We start from the raw sequence: 15,841 nt of genomic DNA, 5'->3' as shown, positions 1-15,841 counted from the left end.
AAAAAAAAAAAAAAAAAAAAAAAAAAAAAAAAAAAAAAAAAAAAGGAGGGGGGTATAATAAACAAAATAATAAATAAATAATATAATGTTAGAACGCAGTAAGTGCCATAGAGGATCAGGGAAGGGGGTGAGGGTGGAATCGTTTGTGATATTTAATAAGGAGGTCAGAAAAGGCCTCACTGAGAAGGGGATACCTGAAGAAAAACTTCAAGGAGAGGTGAGATGGACATCTGTGGGGAAAATGATCAGTACAAAGGCCCCGAGGGAGGAATGTGCCTGGTGTGGATGGAGAAGAGTGAGGATGTCAGTATGTCTGCAGTGGAGTGGGCTGGGGGTGAGGGAGAGGAAATGTCACAGAGGTGACAGGGCCAGATCCTGCAGGGCTGCCTGGACTGTGATGAGTAGGACAGGGTCACATGTGGGTTCCCAGCAGGGAAGGACAATGTGATCTGCTTCAGATGTTTTTTAAGAGACGGGGATCTCCGCCAGGCGCAATGGCTCACGCCTGTAATCCCAGCACTTTGGGACGCCAAGGTGGCCGGATCACCTGACGCTGGGAGTTCGAGACCAGCCTGACCAACATGGAGAAACCCTGTTTCTACTAAAAATACAAAATTAGCTGGGCGTGGTGGCAGCTACTATAATCCCAGCTACTTGGGAGGCTGAGGCAGGAGAATTGCTTGAACCCAGGAGGTGGAGGTTGTAGTGAGCCAAGATCGTGCCATTGCACTCCAGCCTGAGCAACAAGAATGAAACTCCATCTCAAAAATAAAAACAAAAAACAAACAGATGAGGGTCTCTCTATGCTGCCCAGGCTGGTCTTGAACTCCTGGCCTCAGGCGAACCTCCTGCCTTGGCCTCGCACAGTGCGGGGATTTCAGGCACGAGCCACTTCAATGGGTTTCAGTTGGATTTTGTAGTGGGTTGAGTGGTGGCCTCAAAAAACATATGTCCCACACAAGCATAATCCCCGGAACTTACGTGCATGTGACCTTATTTGGAAAAAGGATCTTTGCAATTGTAATCAGAAATAGGATCTTGAGATGAGATCATCCTGGACTATCTGGAGGGGCCCTAAATCCAGTCACAACTGTCCTCAGAGATAGAACAGGCAGAAGGCCATGTGAACAGGGAGGCTGAGATTAGAGTGATGTGGCCATAAACCCAGCAATGTGGCCAGGCACAGTGGCTCACGCCTGTAATCCTAGCACTTTGGGAGGCCGAGGTGGGCGGATCACAAGGTCAGGAGATCGAGACCATCTTGGCTAACATGGTGAAACCCTGTCTCTACTAAAAATACAAAAAATTAGCCGGGCGTGGTGGCAGGTGCCTGTAGTCCCAGTTACTTGGGAGGCTGAGGCAGGAGAATGGCATGAACCCGGCAGGCGGAGCTTGCAGTGAGCGGAGATCGCGCCACTGCACTCTAACCTGGGCAACAGAGCGAGACTCCACCTCAACAACAACAACAACAACAAACCAGCAACACCTGGAGCCACTAGAAGCTGGGAGAGGTGAGGAATGGAATCTCCCCTCCAGCTTCTGGAGGCGCATGTCCCTGCTACACCTTGAGTTTGGACTTCTGGCTCCAAAACTGAGAGAATGAGTTTGTTCTTTTTTTTTTTTTTAAGATGGAGTCTTGCTCTGTTATTCAGGCTGGAGTGCAGTGGCGCAACCTCAAGTCATCCGTCTGTCTCGGCCTCCCAAAGTGCTGGGATTACAGGCAGGAGTCACTGCGCCTGGCCATACATTCTGTTGTGTAGAGCCACCAGCTTGGTGGCAATTTGTCACAGCAGCCCGAAGAAACACACACAGGTGTTACAGGATCCCCCGGTGGCTATGTGTGGGGAACAGACTGGGGCAGGGCCGGGGAGCCCAGCGAGGAGGCTGCTGGGGGCATCCAGACAGGAGCCAAGGGTGGACAGGACCAGGGTGTGGGCAGCCAAGTGTCAAAGAAAGGGTGGGGTCTGGATGCATTTTGAAGGTGGAGGGGATGGCATTTCTAGGCTGGATGTGGGTTTGAGAGCAGTAAAAGAATCAGGGATGACTGAGTTTTGGCAAAGTGCAAGGATTAGAGGTGTCAACAGCTGATTGGGCAACATAGGGAGGCACAAGTTTGGGGAAAAGACCAGGAGTTTGGTTTTGAATATACAACATTTGAGATGTCTAAAATCTGACTGACTCCTCTGAACTAAAGGAGTTAACAGGCTGGGCAAGGTGGCTCACACCTGTAATCCCTGCACTCCAGGAGGCTAAGATGCAGGGTGGATTATGTGAGGCCAGGAGTTCAAGACCAGCCTGCACAATGGCAGGACTCACCTCTACAAAAAGTAAAGCTAAATTTTAAAAACGGAATTAACACACATATAATGCACACAGAAGAGCCACTGACATGCAGGAGGCTCTCAGCAAAGGTGACTGTCAAGGCTCCTAACAGCTCCCCATGCAAAGGCATCCCCTATCCCACCCCCAGAGACAAGACGGTTGCTTTTCATTATAGGTCTTTATACTTGCATTGAATTTTTTTAAATGCACATATAACTTTTATGGAAACTAAACTATAAAGAGGCTCAGGCTCCTAGGTAGGGTGCCCCATCACCAGATCCTAGCCTCCAGAGGACTGTGGCCTTAGCTGGAGAAGGAAATCAGGCCCCTCAGCCCACTGCTCAGATCCTTGTGGGAGCAGGGCGGGGTGAAACTGAAGGTGGGCATGGGCAGCTGGGTCCTGGGGTTCCTCCTCAGCCTGTCTCAATGCCTGTGTTCTCAGGACCCTAGAACCCCCATGGGGCTCCCAGCACGCCCCATCCAGGGTGGTACTTATGCTCTGCCTCCTCGCTGGTATGACATGAGATGAAATCAGATCTCGGCCAGATGCGGTGGCTCCCGCCTGTAATCCCAGCACTTTGGGACGCTGAGGTGGGCAAATCACCTGAGGTCGGGATTTCGAGACCAGCCTGACCAACATGGTGAAACCCCGTCTCTACTAAAAATACAAAATTAGCCAGGCATGGTGGCGCGCACCTGTAATCCCAGCTACTCAGGAGGCTGAGGCAGGAGAGTCGCTTGAACCTGGGAGGTGGAGGCTGCAGTGAGCCAAGATTGCGCCATTGCACTCCAGCCTGGGCAACAAGAGTGAAACTCTGTCTCAAAAAAAAGAAAAAAGAAAAGAGATCAGGTCTCATCTGGGAGAGGACACTGCCAGGAAGCGTGCCATCTCCCAGCCCACAGAATACCCCCGAGTCCCCTTGCCTTGTGGTCCTGCCCCCCTTGGGGTATGACACCACAGCCCGCAAAAAGGAGGAAGTAAAACCCACTGGGTTACAGATCCCTGAACACCCCACCCCCAGGGGAGGGTGGCAGTGGGAGATTTGATTCCTCCTCTACAGCAGCCCTTTATTTATTTATTTATTTTTTTGAGGCGGAGTCTCGCTCTGTCGCCCGGGCTGGAGTGCAGTGGCCAGATCTCAGCTCACTGCAAGCTCCGCCTCCCGGGTTTACGCCATTCTCCTGCCTCAGCCTCCCGAGTAGCTGGGACTACAGGCGCCCGCCGCCTCGCCCGGCTAGTTTTTTTTGTATTTTTTAGAGATGGGGTTTCACCGTGTTAGCCAGGATGGTCTCGATCTCCTGACCTCGTGATCCGCCCGTCTCGGCCTCCCAAAGTGCTGGGATTACAGGCTTGAGCCACCGCGCCCGGCCTTACAGCAGCCCTTTAAATTGGAGAGTTCATGGTTCAGATCCCACCTCTGCCACTTTCTTGCCAAGTGACGTTGAGCATAGGGCTTTACTTCTGAGCCCTGCTGGCCTCATCTATAAACCGGTATTAGCCATATTGGCAGGGCACGGTGGCTTATGCCTATAATCTCAGTACTTTGGGAGGCCAAGGCGGGAGAATGGCTTGAGCTCAAGAGTTTGAGACCAGTTGGGGCAACAAGGTGAGACCCCCATCTCTACAAAAGCTTAAAAAACTGGCTAGGTGGCTGGGCAGGGTGGCTCATGCCTGTAATTCCAGCATTTTGGGAAGCGAAGATGGGCAGATCAACTGAGGTCAGGAGTTCAAGACCAGCCTGGCTAATATGGTGAAACCTCGTCTCTACCAATACAAAAATTAGCTGGGCGTGGTGGCAGGCTACTCGGGAAGCTGAGGCAGGAGAATCGCTTGAACCTGGAAGGCAGAGGTTGCAGTGAGCCGAGATTGCGTAATTGTGCTCCAGTCTGGGCAACAAAAGCAAAACTCCGTCTCAAAAAAAAAACAAAGACAAAAAACAAACAAAAAAATTATAATAATAACTGGCTAGGTGTGGTGGCCCATGCCTATGCCTATGGTCCCAGCCACTTGGGAGGCTGAGGTGGGAGGACTGCTTGAGTCCGGGAGTTCAAGGCTGCAGTGAGCCGTGATTGTGCCACTGCACTCCAGCCTGGGCGACAGAGCAAGACACTATCTCAAAACAACAAATAAAATGAGTATCATCTTATATGCACTGGAGGGTGGTGGCTGGGGGATCTCTGAATGGTTAAGGGGGTGGGTCTCAGAGTCCCACAGCTCAGACTTCAGATCTCAGCTCTGTGGAATTGGGAAAAGAGGTTCCCTTCTCTAAGCCACACTTTCATTCTCTGAACAATGTGGAGATTAATAATACCAACCTCACATTTGCTGGGAAGTCAATGAGGTCATCCATGGAAGCCAGGAAGCAGAGTAAGCCCTTGAAACATGCTGGTTGGTGAGATCTGTGTGTGCCCTCGTATCTTGTATACACTTCAGTCACACATAATCAATTTATATGTGTCCCTTGCTACATCCGTGTCTGATTTATTCCTCTAGCTCTAGGGCCCAGGCCATTGTAATTGCTCAAAAAATATTGAAAGCAGAAGAAATGGAGCAGCAGAATAGAAAAATTTGAGAGGAGATTATTTTAGATGTCTCTCTATACCTAGTGGCACTTTTATACAGAATGATAACTGGCTAGTATCAGTTCTAAGCCCAGAGCATACAGGGTGGGTGCAGACAATGGCATCTCAGCCTGAGATTAAGGCTGAGAGAGTGGGGAAAAAGTCAAGGCTGATTCAAGCCATCTGAGAATGCAGAGTGTGCTTCTGAAGCCTACATACAGGAAACATGGGGCAGATCACACCACAGGAGACATTTACAAATCCATAGGCTGGCCAGGAGCAGTCGCTCACATCTGTAATCCCAGCACTTTGGTAGGCCGAGGTGGGAAGATCGCTTGAGCCCAGCACTTTGAGACTAGCCTGGGCAACATAGCGAGACCCTGTCTCTAATTTTAAAAATAACAAAATAAAAACAAATTCACGGGGCTTCCAAATGGTTTAAAACAGAAATGTTCTCATGTTTAATGGTGCTGATTTTCACTAGATGGTGTAGACCTCTTTGGACTAAACCATCAGTTGTTTCTGGCCTCTTTGGACTGAACCATCAATTGTCTACAGAAAACAGAACAGAACACTGGTTTTGCAAACTGTTTTTTCATTTTCAGCAGTTAGATCCTTTATTTCAAAGGACCCTTTAAAATAAGTGCCCCTCCTAGGAAGAGAAGCCAGTCAGTCCGAAAAATAATTAAATAGGTCCAAAAAGCATCATGAATGATAAATACTTCTGAACTGAAACTAAAACCCTAAGCTGTCCCACTCGTGCTCAATATCCTTCTGTGGCTCCCCATTGTCTCCAGGACAAAATACAAACTTCTTACCATGTTCTACAGAGCCCTACATGGACAGGCCCCTGTGGACCTTCCTCCATCATTACAGCTTCAGTTCCCTCATTCTCAACCCAAAGCTCTGTCTGGTTTCCTCCTTTCCCCTGAACTCCAGCTCTGGAGGTCCCATGGCCCCCTAGACACCTCCTTCAAGGTATCCCCAGACTCCCACACCTACTATGTCCCCAATTGTCCTTACCATCTTCCTCCCCCAGTTCCCCATTTCAAGGAGAGTTGTCGAACCCATCCTTCAGGTCTCAGCTTTGGTGCCTCCTCCTCCAGAAAGCTCTCCTTGACTGCCCCCAGCCCTGGGCCTTGTCCTGGACCCCAACTACTTGTCAATTTGGCCCTGTGAGGGTCTCTCCAAATCACCCTCCCCACTAGCTCTGACCTAGTCTCTCCCACCTGGGTCCCCAGTCCAGCCACCTCCCTTGGATCCCCCTCCACATGAATTTGACGTATCCCTCTCCTGCTCAAAAACACAGTCTCAGCTCCTCACTGTGGCTGCCAGGGCCTTGACTGATCTTCCCCGAATGACCTCTTTGGTCTACTCTCTCACTGTTCTTCCCCAGCCATATTTATGATCTTTCAGTTCCTTGAACCAAATCACTTTCATCACCAGACCCTCCCACAGCTGCTTTTCCTGCCGAGCACACCTTGCTCATTTCTATCCACTCACGTACCATCTCCTCCATGAAGCCCTCTGGGCTCACACAGTCCCCTGGGCCTCCCTTTCCCAGACCTGATCCCTCTACCTATGCCTCCTAGGGAGAGAAGACGATCAGTCTGAAAAACAGTTAAATAGATCCAAAAAAGTATCATGAATGGTGAATACTTCTAAACTGGAACTACAAAAACCTAAGCTGTCCCACTCCTGCTCAAAATTAGTGCTGTGATTAGCTGGCAGTGCTTGCTGCTGGCAATGCCTAGTGATGGGTTCGTCTCTCCTATTTGACTGGGAGCCCTATGACGGCAGGGCTAGGCTGTCTAACTCACTGCCATGTCCCCAGTGCCATGGAACATAGGAAAGTACATACCAGGTGCTCAGTGGCCAGTTAATCTATTAATTCAACTAATATTTAATCAGTAATGACTTGCTGACAAGCCCTGCTCCAGAAACTGAGATTACAGAAAAAAAAAAAAAAAAAAAAAAAAAAAAAGGAGCCGGTATGGTGGCTCACACCTGTAATCCAAGCACTGTGGGAGGCTGAGGCGGGTGGATCACCTGAGGTCGGCAGTTCGAGACCAGCCTCACCAACATGGAGAAACCCTGTCTCTACTGAAAACACAAAATTAGCCGGGCGTGGTGGTGCATGTCTGTAATCCCAGCTATTTGGGAGGCTGAAGCAGGAGAACTGCTTGAACCTGGGAGGCAGAGGTTGCGGTGAGCTGAGATTGCGCCACTGCACTCCAGCCTGGGCAACAAGAGCAAAACTCTGTCTCAAAAAAAAAAAAAGGAAAAAAATTCTTCCTAAAGATGTTATTCTTAAGGGAGTGACAATAAATGAGTGAAATACATGGAATGTGCCTTGGAAAAAAATAGAGCAGGGGAGGGAGACAGTGGCATCACAACTTCCAAAGGCTGATGTCCCAGCTCAAAAATAATAATAGGGCCGGGCGTGGTGGCTCATGCCTGTAATCCCAGCACTTTGGGAGGTGGGTAGATCACTTGAGGTAAAGAGTTCGAGACCATCCTGGCTAACACAGTGAAACCCTGTCTCTACTAAAACTACAAAAATTAGCAGCGTGTGGTGGTGCGCACCTATAGTCCTGCCACTTGGGAGGTTGAGGCATGAGAATTGCTTGAACCTGGGAGGTGGAGGTTGTAGTGAGCTGAGATCACGCCACTGCACTGTAGCCTGAGTGACAGAGTGAGACTCAGTCTCAAAACAACAACACAAAACCAAAAATAACATAGCCAGGAGTGGTGGCTCACGCTTGTAATCCCAGCACTCTGGGAGGCCGAGGCAGGCGGATCACCAGAGGTCAGGAGCTGGAGACCAGCCTGGCCAATGTACTGAAACTGCGTCTCTGTTAAAAATACAAAAATTAGCCAGGCGTGGTGGTGCACACCTGTCATTCCAGGTACTTGGAAGGCTGAGGCAAGAGAACTGCTTGAACCCGGGAAGCAGAGGTTGCAGTGAACTGAGTTCGCACCACTGCATGTCAGCCTGGGTGACAGCGAGACAGTGTCTCAATGAAAAATAAAAAAATAATAATAACATGGCTGGGCACAGTTGCTCACTCCCACCTGTAATTCCAGCACTTTAGGAGGCCAAAGCAGGAGGATCACTTGAGCCCAGGAGTTTGGGACTTGGGCAGCCTGGGCAACAAATTGACATCTTGTCTCTACAAAAAAATAAAAAGGCTAGGCCGGATGCAGTGGCTCATGCCTGTAATCCCAGCACTTTGGGAGTCCAAGGCGGTTGGATCACAAGGTCAGGAGTTCGAGACCAGCCTGACCAACATGGTGAAATCTCGTCTCTACTAAAAATACAAAAATTAGCCGGGCCTGGTGGTGCACACCTGTAACTGCAGCTACTCAGGAGGCTGAGGCAGGAGAATCGCTTGAACCCGGGAGGTAGAAGTTGCAGTGAGCCGAGATCATGCCACTGCACTCCAGCCTGGGTGAAAGAATGAGACTCTGCCTCTAAATAAATAAATAAATAAAAAATAAAAAATAAATAAAAAGGATAAAAAATTAGCTGGGGATGGTGGTACATGCCTGCAGCCCTAGCTACATGGGAGGCTGTAGCAGGAGGATGTCTTGAGCCTGGGAGTTTGGGTATGCAGTGAGCCATGACTGCGCCACTGCACTCCGGCCTCAGTGAGAGAGCAAGACCCTGTCGCAAAAAGATAAAGAAAGAAAGAAAAATAATAACATGGCAGGGCTGGGCACAGTGGCTCACACCTGTAATCCCAGCACTTTGGGAGGCCGAGGCGGGCAAATCATGAGGTCAGGAGATCGAGACCATCCTGGCTAACACGGTGAAACCCCATCTCTACTAAGAATACAAACAATCAGCTGGGCGTGGTGGTGGGCACCTGCAGTCCCAGCTACTCAGGAGGCTGAGGCATGAGAACGGCATGAACCTGGGAGGCGGAGCTTGCAGTGAGCCAAGATGGCGCCACTGCCCTCCAGCCTGGGTGACAGAGCGAGACTCCATCTCAAAAAAAGAAAAGAAAAGACAACAAAAGAAAAAAAAAAAAAAAAAGAAAAATAGTAACATGGTAAGTTTAGGGCAAAGCAGTGTTGCCATCTGTTTTTCAGATGAGGTGGCAGCGCTCAGGGAAATTACCTGCTTAGGTTGCACAGCATTGGTTTGTCAGTTGGAAGTTTGTTTTTTGAGACGGAGTCTCATTCTGTTGTCCAGAGTGGAGTGCAGTGGCAGGCTCTTGGCTCAAAGCAACCTCCATCTCCCAGGTTCAAGTGATTCTCCTGTCTCAACTTCCCGCGTAGGTGGGATTACAGGTGGCCACCATCATGCCTGGATAATTTTTGTATTTTTAGTAAAGACAGTGTTTCACCATATTGGCCAGGCTGGTCTCGAACTCCTGACCTCAAGTTATCTGCCCACCTCAGCCTCCCAAAGTGCTGGGATTATAGGCATCAGCCAGGAATTTGAACCCAGAGCTCAGTTGTATTCCAGGGCAGTACACTGTTGAACTAATTCATGAACAAACAATGCAAAATCTCCCTTCATCACATCACGTGAGGGACCCTGAGGGAGGCGCGAGCCTATAAAAGTGCAGGGTGTGGAGTGAGACAGTGGGGCTTCTTGCATTTATTTTTGATTTTTTTTTTTTTGAGACAGGGTCTCCTTGCTCTGTTGCCCAGGCTGGAATGCAGTGGTGGGATCACATCTCACTGCAGCCTGGAACTCCTGGGCTCAAGTGGTCCTCCTGCTTCAGCCTCCCGAGTAGCTGGGACCACAAGTGTGTGCCACCACGCCCAGCTAGTTTTAAATTTTTTCGTAGAGTCGGAATCTCACCACATCGCCCAGGCTGCTATTGAACTGCTGGGCTCAAGTGATCTGCCTACCTCAGCCTCTCAAAGTGCTGGAATTACAGGCATAAGCCACTGGGCCTGGCCTCAAAGCACTTAATATATTCGTTTTATTGTTTTAAATTGGACTTAATATATTTAATTTTCACAATAGTCCTCTTAAAACTCCCACTTAGGGAATTAAGGATCCAGAGAGGTGAAGTCACAAGTACAAAGAGACACAGACAGTATATGGGTAAGCCTGGGACCTGGACTTTGGTTAAAAAAAAAAAAAAGAAGAGGAAATGGAGCAAGGATTTGAACCCAAGCTGCCTCAAGCTTCCAGGGACAGATTCCCCATGACAGCTGCCTCTCCTGTTATTCGTCATCTGTAGATCCCTTGCTGCCTGCCCCCCCACCCTCCAGGACAGAGCTGAACCCCGTGGTGGCGCTGGCCTCTCAAAAACTCCATTAGCATTTCCCCAGCCTGCTCTCCATTTTTTATTAATATTTACTTATTTATTTATTTGAGTTGGAGTCTTGGTCTGTCGCTCAGGCTGGAGTGTAGTGGTGCGATCTCAGCTCACTGCAATCTCCACCTCCCAGGTTCGAGGGCTTTTCCTGCTTCAGCCTCCTGAATAGCTGGGATTACAGGCACCCGCCACAACGATACTTTTGGTAGAGATGGGGTTTCACCATGTTGGTCAGGCTGGTCTCGAACTCCTGACCTCAAGTGATCCGCCCGCCTCAGCCTCCCAAAGTGCTGGGATTAGAGGCGTGAGCCACCATGCCCGGCCTCAATCTTTGACAGGGATATTTGAAATTTTCTCCCAACATAAAGGATATGTGAGTGCGGACTGAAGATTCTGGCTCTCTTTCCAACAAGTCTGCCTCTCACTAGTCGATCCTGGGTAGAAGTTCTGGAGCTGCCACAGCTCAGGGTGATGGCTTCATGTCACACTGGACCGCATCCCTCCTCGGCTCCACATCCTCCTGTGGCTCCCACCTCACTTGGAGTAAAAGTCAGTCTTCTGCATGGCTCACAAGGCCTTCCACAATGTGCCCCATCGCCCCTCCGACATCATCTCTTGCCCCTCTCCTCTCTCACTGACCTCCTTGCTATTCCTTAAATATTCCAAGCTTGCTCCTACCTCAATGCCTTTGCTTTTGCTGTTCTCTTTGCCTAGCACGCTCTTCCCCAGAGGGGAAGAGCTTTCTTTCTCTCTTCATTCTTTCTTTCTCTGTCTCTTTTTTTTGAGATAGAATCTCACTCTGTCGCCCAGGCTGGAGTGCAATGGCACAATCTCGGTTCACTGCAACCTCCGCTTCCCGAGTTCAAGCGATTCTCCTGCCTCAGCCTCCCAAATAGCTGGGATTATAGGTGTCTGCCACTATGCCTGGCTAAGTTTTTTGTATTTCTAGTAGAGACGGGGTTTCACCATATTAGTCAGGCTGGTCTCGAACTCCTGACCTCAGGTGATCCACCTTGGCCTCCCAAAGTGCTGGCATTATAGGCATGAGCCACCATGCCCAGCTGTTTTCTTTTGTTGTTTTTTTATTTTTGAGACAGGGTCTCCCTCTATTGCCCAGGCTGGAGTGTAGTGGCAAAATCATGGCTCACTGCAGCCTCAAACTCCCAGGCTCAAGCGATCCCCCCACCTCTCAGCCTCCCACATAGCTGGGACAACAGGTGCACACCACCATACCTGCTTAATTTTTGTAGAGATGGGGTTTCGCTATGTTGCCCAGGCTGGTTGCAAACTCCTGAGCTCCAGTGATCCGCCTTCCTCAACCTCCCAAAGTGCTGTGATCATAGGCATGAGCCACTGTGCCCGGCCCCACTCTCTCTTCTCCTTCAAGTCTTTGGTTCAAATGTCACTTTCTCAGAAAGCTTTCCTTGATCACCCTATTTAAAATTACAACCTTGACCCCACATTCCCCATGCCCCTTCTATTACATCCAATAATCTACTTTCCTATTTACCCATTGCTTCTTACCCTTACTAGAGTGTAGGATACTCTATAAGGCCAGATTTTTTTTTTTTTTTTTGAGACGGGGTCTCACTCTGTCACCCAGGCCGGAGTGCAGTGGTACGATCTCAACTCACTGCAGCCTCCGCCTGCCGGGTTCAAGCAATTCTCTCACCTCAGCCTCCCGAGTTGCTCGGATTATAGGGGTGTGCCACCATACCTGGCTAATTTTTGCATTTTTAGTAGAGATGGCGTTTCACCATGTTGTCCAGGCTGGTCTCAAACTCCTGACCTCAGGTGAGCCACCTGCTTCGGCCTCCTAAAGTGCTTGGATTACAGGTGTGAGCCACTGCGCACAGCTAAGATATTTTTGTCTGTACTGTTCATTAAAGTGTCCCCAATGCCTAGCAGTGTTAGGTACATAGACAGCACATGCTTAAGAATTATGTGCAGAATGATTAATTTGTGTTTTCATTCCCATATTGCAGATGCAGTAACTGAGGCACAGGGAGGTTAAGCCAGTTGCCCAAGATCATGTAGTTCTTTTTTGTTTTTTTTTTTTTTGTTTTGAGACGGAGTCTCGCTCTTGTTGCCCAGGCTAGAGTGCAATGGTGCGATCTCGGCTCACTGCAACCTCTGCCTCCTGGGTTCAAGTGATTCTCCTGTCTCAGTATCCTGAGTAGCTGGGATTACAGGCATGTGCCACCATGCCCGGCTAATTTTGTATTTTGTATTTTTTTTTTTTTGAGACGGAGTCTTGCTCTGTCGCTCAGGTTAGAGTGCAGTGGCAAGATCTTGGCTCACTGCTAGCTCCACCTCCCGGGTTCACGCCATTCTCCTGCCTCAGCCTCCCCAAGTAGCTGGGACTACAGGTGCCCGCCACCATGCCCGGCTAATTTTTTGTATTTTTAGTAGAGACGGGGTTTCACTGTTAGCCAGGATGGTCTCGATCTCTTGACCTTGTGATCCGCCTGCCTCGGCCTCCCAAAGTGCTAGGATTACAGGCGTGAGCCACTGTGCCCTGCCACTTATTTTTTTTTTTTTTTTTTGAGATGGAGTCTCACTCAGTCATCCTGGCTAGAGTGCAGTGGCGCGATCTCGGCTCCCTGCAACCTCCACCTCCTGGGTTCAGGTGATTCTCCTGCCTCAGCCTCCTGAGAAGCTGGGACTATAGGTGAGTGTCACCATGTCCAGCTAATTTATTTTTGGTAGAGATGGTATTTCACCACGTTGGCCAGGCTAGTCTCAAACTCCTAGCCTCAAATGATCTGCCTGCCTTGGCCTCCCAAAGTGTTGGGATTACAAGTGTCAGCAATCACGTCTGGCTGTTTTTTTTTTTTTTTGAGTTAAAAAAATGTTTTTTGAGAAGATTTTCCTTTTTTTTTTTTTTTGTAGAGATGGGGTTTTGCTGTGTTGCCCAGGCAGGTCTTGAACTCATAACCTCAAGCAATCCTCCCATCTTGACCTTCCAAAGTTTTGGGATTACAAGTGTGAGCCAATCACTGCACCCAACCATTTAAAAAATAATAATTTTTTTTAGAGATGGTATCTCACTCTGTCACCCAAGTTGGAGTGCAGTAGCACAATCATAGCTCACTGCAGCCTCAAACTCCTGGGTTTAGTGATCCTCCCACCTCAGCCTCCTGAGTAGCTGCGACTACAGGTGCACATCACTGTGTCCATTTAATTTTAAAAAAAATGTTTTTTGGTAGAGATGGTGTCTTGCTATTTGCCCAGGCAGGTCTGTTTTTGTATTGTTTTGTTTTTTGCCTCGTTTTTCTTTTTTTGGAGACAGTCTCGCTCTGTTGCCCAGTCTGGAAGGCAGTAGGGCGATCTCAGCTCACTGCAGCCTCCACCTCCAGGCTTCAAGGGATTCTCCCGCCTCGGCTTACTGAGTAGCCAGCTGGGAGTACTGGCATGTGCCATCACATCTGTCTAATTTTTTCTTTTTTTTTTTTAGTTGAAATGGGGTTTCACCCTGTTGGAGAGGCTGGTCTCAAACTCCTTGCCTCAAGTGATCCGTCTGTCTTGGCCTCCCAAAATGCTGGGATTACAGGCAACAGCCACCTAGTCCGGCCTAGGACTGATGAGGTGTGACTTAAATGTGGGAGAAACAGGCTTCATCTCTCCGTAGCCCTAATTCTAAAAGCCCAGGGAATTCTGGGCCTAAGCTACCTACAGTTTCCCCCTCATCAAGCCCTCCTCAACCCTCGCAGCACTAGCTAAATGCTTTCATTTTTGGGAGTGGAGGAAATCACTCAATCCCATAAGATAACGAGATAGCGATTAAGTATTTACAGAAGCAAGGTTCACAATGGCCAATGGGGCACTGCCACAGGTGTGGTGACGTGGCAGAGGTGAGGGCAACATGGAGACTGTGAGGTGGTGTGGCTGCTGTGGCAGAGTATCTGTCCTGATACGAAGTCCATGACGACACCCCAGGAATGACCAGGGCAGCTGGGGAGAGTGACCATGAGGATACGATGAAGGTGACTGGATGAGGGTGATGGTGACATGGTTTATTATTATTATTATTCTTGAGACTGAGTATCGCTCTTGTCGCCCAGACTGGAGTGCAATGGCGCGATGTCGGCTCACCCCAACCTCCACCTCCCAGGTTCAAGCCATTCTCCTGCCTCAGCCTCTGGAGTAGCTGGGATTATAGGCATGCACCACCATGCCCCGCCAATTTCGTATTTTTAGTAGAGACGGGGTTTCTCCATGTTGATCAGGCTGGTCTCGAACTCCCGACATCAGGTGATCTGCCCACCTTGGCCTCCAAAAGTACTGGGATTACAGGCGTGAGCCACTGCACCCGGTGGAGGGTGGCATGGTTAGTAACAATATTAGCTAAAAACACCATGTCAGGCTGGGCGCTGTGGCTCACGCCTGTAATCCCAGCACTTTGGGAGGCCGAGACGGGCGGATCACGAAGTCAGGAGATCGAGACCATCCTGGCTAACACGGTGAAACCCCGTCTCTACTAAAAATACAAAAAAAAAAATTAGCTGGGCGTGGTGGCGGGCGCCTGTAGTCCCAGCTACTCGGGAGGCTGAGGCAGGAGAATGGCGTGAACCCGGGGGGCGGAGCTTGCAGTGAGCCGAGATCGCGCCACTGCACTCCAGCCTGGGCGACAGAGCGAGACTCCATCTCAAAAAAAAAAAAAAAAAAAAAAACCATGTCAAGCTCAGCCTGCCACAAGAATAAACTCAGAATTGTCACACTCAGCCCTGATGTGCACGTCCCCACGTGCATTTTGCAGATGAAGCTGGGATTGGAAAGGTGCCATAAGGTAGTCAAGGTATCCAGAGGTGTAGTGGTGGGGCTGGGATTCTGACACACCCCAGGTAATGGGCTGCAGTACCCTGTATGTTATGTGAGCTGTGATACAGGGAAATGACGAAGACACGGAGGGAAGAAAAATAACTGTAAGGCTGGGTGGCTCCTTATGGGGAGCGCTGGAAACATGAGGAATGGATGGTGACTGTCAGGAACAGTGATGCCAAGGGAGGGACAAAGACATAAAGGGTAACGATGATATAAAGGCTGCATTAACGCGATTTAAGAAGAGCGATGGGGACAGTAGCCATGCGAAGGTGACTTGGGGGTACGATGAGGGTTTAAGAGAAATGAGGATTTTATAAAGGAGAAATGGCAACAAAAGCGGGATGCAGGTAACATATGGCGATGACGCATTTAAAGGGAGCGATTACGACCTATGGTGGCAAAGAGGGCTTACGGGGAAGGAAAGCGAGTTAAGGGCACTGATGGCGACTTTAAAGAGGGTGATGGCGACAGAAGGGGAGTTGTGAGGATTTAAGTGGGATGAGACAGAAGGAGAGGAATAGTGACATAAAGGGACCGAGGACGACATAAGGGAGGCGATGCATTATAGCGGGGAGGACAACACGAGGAGGGCAACCGAGGCGCCGCGCCCCTAGATCGCACAGTACCTGCACTCCACGTCTCTCACTCCGGGACCCAGCCCCACACGCAAGTTCCAGGATGTATCCCCGCCTGACCGCCCCCAGCCGCGCGCAGGCGCACTACTGCTAGACTGCGGGCCCGCGGGGGCCAGGCATGCGCCTTTCTCATTGGCCGCGCCGCTCGCTGGCGACAGGCTGAGGGGAGCGCCCGGCGAAGGTGGGCGGTCACGTGACGTATACGCCCGCACTCCT

At 49.7% G+C, this 15,841-nt stretch overlaps 1 protein-coding gene across 9 annotated transcripts in view; it reads right to left on the bottom strand.

Moving 5' to 3' along the window:
• PLD3 (phospholipase D family member 3) overlaps positions 1–15,740 on the bottom strand; it is a 35,107-nt gene extending 19,367 nt beyond the window's left edge. For 6 of the 9 annotated variants that reach the window (XM_017887482.1, XM_017887480.1, XM_017887481.1 and 3 more), the window contains exon 1: positions 15,617–15,740. The gene's annotated coding sequence lies outside the window, so the exon portion shown is untranslated. The remainder of the gene's footprint in view (positions 1–15,616) is intronic. The other 3 variants (XM_017887478.1, XM_017887477.1, XM_017887479.1) reach the window with 1 other exon arrangement.
• Between the last annotated feature and the right edge of the window lie 101 nt (positions 15,741–15,841).

This window comes from Rhinopithecus bieti, unplaced genomic scaffold, assembly GCF_001698545.2.
Source record: "Rhinopithecus bieti isolate Rb0 unplaced genomic scaffold, ASM169854v2 scaffold_15776, whole genome shotgun sequence".
In the NCBI taxonomy this organism is placed as follows: Eukaryota; Metazoa; Chordata; class Mammalia; order Primates; family Cercopithecidae; genus Rhinopithecus; species Rhinopithecus bieti.
Note: the sequence above shows the minus strand (reverse complement) of the source record. Positions and strands in the feature narration are given on the sequence as shown.